A 7,560-nucleotide genomic window follows, 5' to 3' on the forward strand; every position below is an offset into this window, starting at 1 on the left:
GAGTTCAAGTTAGAAAAAAACACCATTATAAAAGGCTAGCACGTGTGGACTTCCACTATAACAAGATGAGATCCCTAGGAGGATTCCGTCCTCTGTACCTGCTTGTCTCTATGGCTGCCAATGTCAAGTGGAAGATGACCAACAAGACTTCATGCTTCTTGCAGGACCCCTGACCAACCACTTAGTAAGGGACCTGAGCACCAAGCCTTTAGCCATTCAAATCAGGGATTGATCCTTTGACTGCAGTCATCCCTCCTGTGGGCTCCAGGCCTACTTCCAGTACCTGGGTAACTCACTTTAAAGTGTCCCTATCCTAGGAACACCTTTTGCCCTAGCCTAGGCAGCTGATGGTGGGTGCTAGATCTGCACCATCGTCTAGGATTGATGTGCCCAGCTGGTAATACACTTGTGTCCCCCTTAGAGTGGCTCATACATAAAGCATTTGCCATTAGGCTGCGAAGGCATAACTTCCCTCAACTAGCTTTAATGGCGAGCCGTCTGAAAAACAACTGGAAAAATGTGTACTGTCTTATTAAAACCCAATTTTCCACCACCACCATGCTTTTTCAGCCTGAATGGAGGATGCTTTATGTACGAGACGGTCCACAGGGGACATGAGTGTATTACCGGTTGGGCACATCAATCCTAGACAATATTGCAGATCTAGCGCCCACTATCGGCGGCCTAGGCTACTTTTGCCCACATGTGACCCCAGCCAGCCCAGTCAGTCTGCATTGTCCTGCTACAAAGGTAAGAGCTGAATATTTAAAGAGTGTATGGGGCCAACATGTATTGCCTATTTTCTTTGATCACATATTAGAATTCATAGAGATGACTGATGTGTCATACTCAGGATGTTAACAGTGCATAATATGAACATTTATAATGCTATTTATTTGCAAGGTGCAAAGTACACTGAACAAAACTATAAACGCAACATGCAAGGTGTTGGTCCCATGTTTCATGAGCTGCAATAAGAGATCCCAGAAATTTTCCATACCCACAAAAAAAAAACATTTGTGCACAAATTTGTTTATATCCCTGTTAGTGAGCATTTATTCTTTGCCAAGATAATTCATCCATCTGACAGGTGTGGCATATTAAGACGCTGATTAAACAGCATGATCATTACACAGGTGCATCTGTGTCTCAAGTTTTGAGGGAGCGTGCAATTGGCATGCTGACTGCAGGAATGCCAACCAGAGCTGTTGCCAGAGAATTTAATCTTAATTTCTCTACCAACGTCGTTTTAGAGAATTTGGTAGTACGTCTAACCGGCCTCACAACCGCAGACCACGTTTACGGCGTCGTGTGGGCGAGCGGATTGCTGATGTCAGCGTTGTGAACAGTGCCCCATGGTGGCGGTGGGGTTATGGTATGTGCAGGCATAAGCTACGGACAACAAACACAATTGCATTTTATCGATGGCAATTTGAATGCACAAAAATGCAGTGAGGCCCATCTTTTTTAAGGTATCTGTGACCAACAGATGTGTATCTGCATTTCCAGTCATGTGAAATCCATAGATTAGGGCCTAATGAATTTATTTCAATTGACTGATTTCCTCATAGGAACTGTAACTCCGTAAAATCAATGAAATTGTTGCATGYTGCGTTTATATTTTTGTTCAGTTTATGGCTCTGGCTAGGGCTGTGTCCWACTCATGGACCTTAAAGGAGCATTATGTATAATTTTTGCATTATAATGTCCATAATATATCTGCATTAATAGTGGAATGATAGTGTTTCACTATTATTATATTTTTTATGCTTTGGGCCCTTACAAAATTGCATTCAGATTTTCAGTTTTCCTATTGGTCAACAAAAGTTGGTGCGTCTCTKGTTTTCGAATTGGAGGGCTGCAGCCTCCCTCTTTGAGCAGCRTCACTCGGAGGCGTGGTCAYCTTCTTCCGAGCGCAATCAACAATGTCAGATTTTAGGCAAGCGTCCAGCCCCACTTGTTGCGGATACAGGGGCCAAAAAAAGAAGTTTAGCAAAGCGACTAAATGATAAGGCTTGTGGGAAAAAAATGAGTAAATATGGGTAACAATTTTAATCACTGGAGAGAAGTTATGGCAATAAAAGGGCTGAAGTCTGATGCAGAGATGGCCTGTTTTCTGCTCGACAGGTAACATTACCAAGACGTTGCGCCAGCTACAGTAGCTAGCTAATGTTATCTGTGATGTTTGTGAATGGAATGTAAAACCWGTCAGGATATTGACATAATGCATGTGTTTTTGAGCATAATGATCATTTAGAACCTACTTACATTTTGCATTGSCGGCTAGCTAACGTTTCATGTGCATTTCTCTGTTTGAGAGTGTTAGGATTTGTGTTTATAACCCAATGCTATATCACATGTGATATAATATTAGCAACTGTTAGCCTGGGCGTCTGTTTGTGTGTGCTGGAAGTAACAGTTAGCCCCAGATAAGTGTGCTGGGAAGCTGTGGTTAGCCTTGAGCGAGAACAGTGTGCTTTGTATGCAGGTGCAAATARCTCAGACAATGTTGCAGAGCTGTCTGACCTCAGTCTCTGGGGTGAGGGAGCGTAATCTACACAGCAACAGCGCCGGGACACCAAAGAGCGCCAAGAGGCTGGGACTAGCCTGAGCGCCGGCGATAGGCTGAGCAAAGTTTAAACCACGCTCAGCCTCTACTGTGACAGGCCAACAGACGGGTTGGAACTAGTCTGTCACAGTATAAGAACAGCTGTTTACTTACATCCTGCCAGTTCCCTGTTCTACCCTGCGGGGTGGTACAGTGAACCCGTATATACTAAAATTGCATTTACCATTTATCGCTTGAGTTTAATAAAAATACTTAAAGTATATTCGGTGACTCTGAATCACATTTTGTTCTGATACCAGATTTGAATTGACGCAAATCCCTTATAAGAGTGATAACTGTAATGGTGCTCGGCTGTAGCGTTAACGTTAGCAGCTGTAATGGTGCTTGGCAGTATAGTTGCCTCACCTTTTTGAGACTTCCAAGTGACTAACATTGTTACAGAACATTACTGAAACAATGTTAGCTAGCTAACATTATGTAGCTTGGTAGAGAGTTGACAAGCAAGCTCACTTGTTAGGTTTTGTGACAYACATTAGCAAGCTAGCTAGCTAGATGTAATATAATAAATGGGACATGCGCAAAATAAAATGTAATTAAATCAACTTCTAGTTATGAAAAGGCCCCACCACAATCCACTCCAAGGAAAGTGTTACCTCTGCCTGCTTTATCAAGCATTGGAGCGCCACACTGTCAGATAAGTGAGAACACATGCTTCATTTCAATAGGAGAATAGATAGATACCCATTTCCTATTCCATTCAATGATGGCTATTAGTGAGATCTTTCTTGTGTGTGCATCATTTATGGTTGGTTTTGTGTCCCTCCGTTTGTGCCGKCCTTCTTTGAGCAGGCTATGTGGGGGTGTATCTCTGGTACTGTCATGTCTCTCTCTCTCCAGTATTCAAAATGTTTGCCATGGAGGCAACAGAAGGCGAAAACAGGCTACAGTAACTTTTTTTTTTTGCGCCTTCTGTTGCCTCCATGGTGCTCCCTCCCACCTAGCTCAACCTCTCCAGGCTATTTCAGAAACTCATCCCTCCTTTAGAAAAAGACAGTATGTTATACTCCAAGCATATAGTATATTCATTACTGTGAAACATTTTGAATACTTGTAACGATTGTTCTCCTCCTCGTCTAAGGAGGAGCATGGATCGGACCAAAACGCAGCTTGTGTGGAATACATGATGAATTTATTTAAACAAGACGAACACGAAACACACTTGATAAATTACAAAATAACAAAACGACATAAACCGACCTGAACATGAGAACTTACAGAACACGAAGAACGCACGAACAGGAACAGACTAGACAAACGAAACAGTCCCGTGTGGTACATACACTGACACGGAAGACAATCACCCACAAACAAACGGAATACAGCAGTATCTCCATATGTGGCATGGAGCCAAGAACCTGGGCAAGAAAATCCATGCAGTGAGTATGTAATGATAGATATTACAGTATCTTTGTTTTGTTTTATAATGTGAAGATGTTGCTCCAGTGTTGGAATTACATAACTAGACAGCACAGATTAAAGGTACATTCAATGCAAAATTTTGAGGACGAGATTGGAATCTGGTGGCGGGGATGCCAAGGAAAAGAACCCTAAGGCCCGAAGACCCAACCCCCTATTCATCCACCCAACAACTGAGGWACTTGTGCAATCACAMGTGAGAAGAGGCTTAGGTAGGTAAAAAACTTAAGGCAGGAATATTAGATTGAATTGCATCAGACCTCAGAGTGAGTTATAACAAAGCCTSTAGATGATACCTATGAAGTCAATGAATAGTTGTCTTTTTATAAGTGCACAATATCGGTACACTTAACCCCCACATTCTTCATTCTTTCCCTCCCCCTAGGGTTGTGTGAACCTCGAGACCATGCAGGAGTACAACCTCCTCCTCCAACCCTGTGAGAAACCCAGGTAATAACCCACATACATACAAACTGTTTTACACCAAGTACATTACAATAACCRAATTTGAAAGAAGCAGTTTCATTTAGTTTTTGCCCTACAGAATTCTTTGCCCCACATAGTAACAATTCTATTTTTTCTGACTTCTGTTGGAATACATCAAGATTGACAGTGAAGGCCCTGATGGACCAAGACCCCTGTGAAGCCTCCACTATCAAGCAACTAACAGGAGACGTCCCTGCCTTCCTCCCAGTCCCGACCCCAAAACTGATGCAGCRCTTTCTCCATGTACCAGGCCACACACMGAGACTGATGACAGGAACACACACATGGACAGCTTAAACTCTATGGCTGACTGGCRWAGTGAAGGAATGGGATGAAATTAGGATTGATATTGATATCCTTAGGCTGTGCAGWGGGCCTACAGTGCCAGACCATTTTCTTAGGTTTACTTTGCTCTGTAAACATGGCCTTACTTTTGAGAGTACTTTACTTCATTAAAAAGGCCCACCGTTGTCACGTGATCACCCATTCMATTTGCCAAGCAGCTCCTCCTAAAAGGCTCTTTGAAAAAAGGGACATCACATGTCCCAACTTGCAAATTAAGGAAGGAAATTGGAGACCTGACWAATTTTCAGAATGGTACAGTTGTGCCATATCGGTCTGAGCCAGAGTATACTGGTGTGTTGTAGACTTTCTTCAGAMTGCCCAGRATCAACTGGAGACAACGTGCCACACCTGACGGTCCAAATAGGAAGCTCTCTGAAGYGTAAGTGTTTTGGCTAATATTAAATCAAATAAAATGTTATTTGTCACATGCGCTGAATACAACAAATGTAGACCTTACAGTGAAATGCTTACTTACAAGCCCTTAACCAACAATGCAGTTAAGAAAAATAAGTGTTAAGTAAAAAAATAATAATTTTAAGTAAAAAAACAATTACAAACATTTAAAGAGTAGCTGTAATATAACAGTAGTGAGGCTATATACAGGGGGTACCAGTACAGAGTCAATGTGCAGTGGCACAGGTTAGTCAAGGAAATTGAGGTAATGTGTACCTGTAGGTAGGGGTAAAATGACTATGCATAGATAATAAACAGAGAGTAGCAACATTGTAAAAAAGGGTGGGGGGCAATGCAAATAGTCTGAGTAGCCATTTGATTAGCTGTTCAGGAGTCTTATCACTTGGGGGTAGAAGCTCCCACAGCAACAGGAAATGTGAATTATTATGTGGATAATTAAAGGGGAGKTTTTTTTTTCACATGTGGGCTTATTTTCAATCTTCCTGTGTTTGATCCCCCAACCCATTTTTTTTTATATATAGTTTTTCATTACATTCTATTACAAATCTGAATGTCCCTGTACACTTTTTTAACAACAATTCCACTGTGCCATAAATCCATGTTTGAACGAAGCTGTTTACAACAACAAAATGTGCAAATATGTATTTATGGGACAGTGGAACATTAAAATAATAAGTGCAGAGACATCATTCAGAATGGGATTGTGATGTCATAAGAGTTGGTTTGGAGTTGGCTGCTTTTTCTTCACTCTGCGGTCCAACTCATCCCAAACCATCTCAATTGGGTTGAGGTCTGGTGATTGTGGAGGCCAGGTCATTTGATGCTGCACTCCATCACTCTCCTTCTTGGTCAAATAGCTCTTACACAGCCTGGAGGTGTGTTGGATCATTGTCCTGTTAAAAAACAAATGATAGCCCCACTAAGCGCAAACCAGATGGGATGGTGTATCGCTGCAGAATGCTGGTTAAGTGTGCCTTGAATTATAAATAAATCACTGTCACCAGCAAAGCGCCCCAAACCATCACACCTCCTCCTTCATGCTTCACGGTTGAAACTACACATGTGGAGATCATCCATTCACCTACACTGCGTCTCACAAAGACACAGCGGTTAGAACCAAAAATCTGAAATTTGGACTCAACAGACCAAAGGACAGATTTCCACCGGTCTAATGTCCATTGCTCGTGTTTCTTGGCAAGTCTCTTCTTCTTATTGGTGTACTTTAGTAGTGGATTCTTTGCAGAAATTCGACCATGAAGGCCTGATTCACGCAGTCTCCTCTGAGCAGTTGATGTTGAGATGTGTCTGTTACTTGAACTCTGTGAAGCATTTATTTGGGAAGCAATTTCTGAGGCTGGTAACTCTAATGAACTTATCCTCTGCAGCAGAGGTAACTCTTGGTCTTCCTTTYCTGTRGCGGTHMTCATRAGAKCCAGTTTCATCATAGCGCTTGATGGTTTTTGCKACYRCACTTGAAGAAACKTTMAAAGTTCTTSAAATTTWCCGYATTGACTGACCTTCATGTCTTAAAGTAATGATGGACTGTCRTTTCTCTTTGCTTATTTTAGCTGTTCTTGCCATAATATGGACTTGGTCTTTTTCTAAATAGGGCTATCTTCTGTATACCACCCATACCTTGTCACAACACAACTGATTGGCTCAAACGCATTAAGAAGGAAAGAAATTCCACAAATGAACTTTTAACAAGGCACACCTGTTAATTTAAATGCATTCCAGGTGTCTACCTCATGAAGCTGGTTGAGAGAATGCCAAGAGTGTGCAAAGCTGTCATCAAGACAAAGGGTGGCTACTTTGAAGAATCTCAAATATAAAATATATTTTATATATATATTTTTTTACACTTTTTAATGGTACTGTAGGTRTAAAGCTGCTATTTATTATGACCTAATTAATTGAACTAAAATCATCAATATTCATTATTTGTGTGTGTGYCCTGCTTGAGCATGTTTTCACACTGACTTATCACCCTTGAGATCCAGAGGGCCCTGGTAGTTTACCACTAAGCAGCAGTTCGCCCACAGTTGATTGACAGATCCTGCCAGAGTGAGTGAGCTAATCATGTCCCAGATACGATACYCCTTCACCCTCCTAATGGCTTTCTCCAATAGCACTCTCAGACGTGCAATGGTTTGCATTCGCTCAGTGTCCTTCCACATTAGCTCAGTTGCTCTTTTGAATGGGGAATGATKAGCGTTGCCCCYACATCTGACAGGGTCCTCTCCATGATGAGCCCCTTGACTGACATGCAT

General features: G+C 41.9%; 2 long non-coding RNA genes across 2 annotated transcripts; both read left to right on the forward strand.

Moving 5' to 3' along the window:
* Positions 1–1,468: 1,468 nt before the first annotated feature.
* LOC139028640 (uncharacterized) lies at positions 1,469–2,831 on the forward strand. The gene is made up of 2 exons (XR_011480839.1): positions 1,469–2,127; positions 2,489–2,831. It is a non-coding gene; the product is annotated as an uncharacterized lncRNA (long non-coding RNA).
* Positions 2,832–4,411: 1,580 nt separating this feature from the next.
* Positions 4,412–5,010, forward strand: LOC111972095 (uncharacterized). The gene is made up of 2 exons (XR_002878376.2): positions 4,412–4,495; positions 4,651–5,010. It is a non-coding gene; the product is annotated as an uncharacterized lncRNA (long non-coding RNA).
* The last annotated feature ends 2,550 nt before the right edge of the window (positions 5,011–7,560 follow it).

This window comes from Salvelinus sp. IW2-2015, linkage group LG2 (genome assembly GCF_002910315.2).
Source record: "Salvelinus sp. IW2-2015 linkage group LG2, ASM291031v2, whole genome shotgun sequence".
NCBI classification, from domain to species: domain Eukaryota; kingdom Metazoa; phylum Chordata; class Actinopteri; order Salmoniformes; family Salmonidae; genus Salvelinus; species Salvelinus sp. IW2-2015.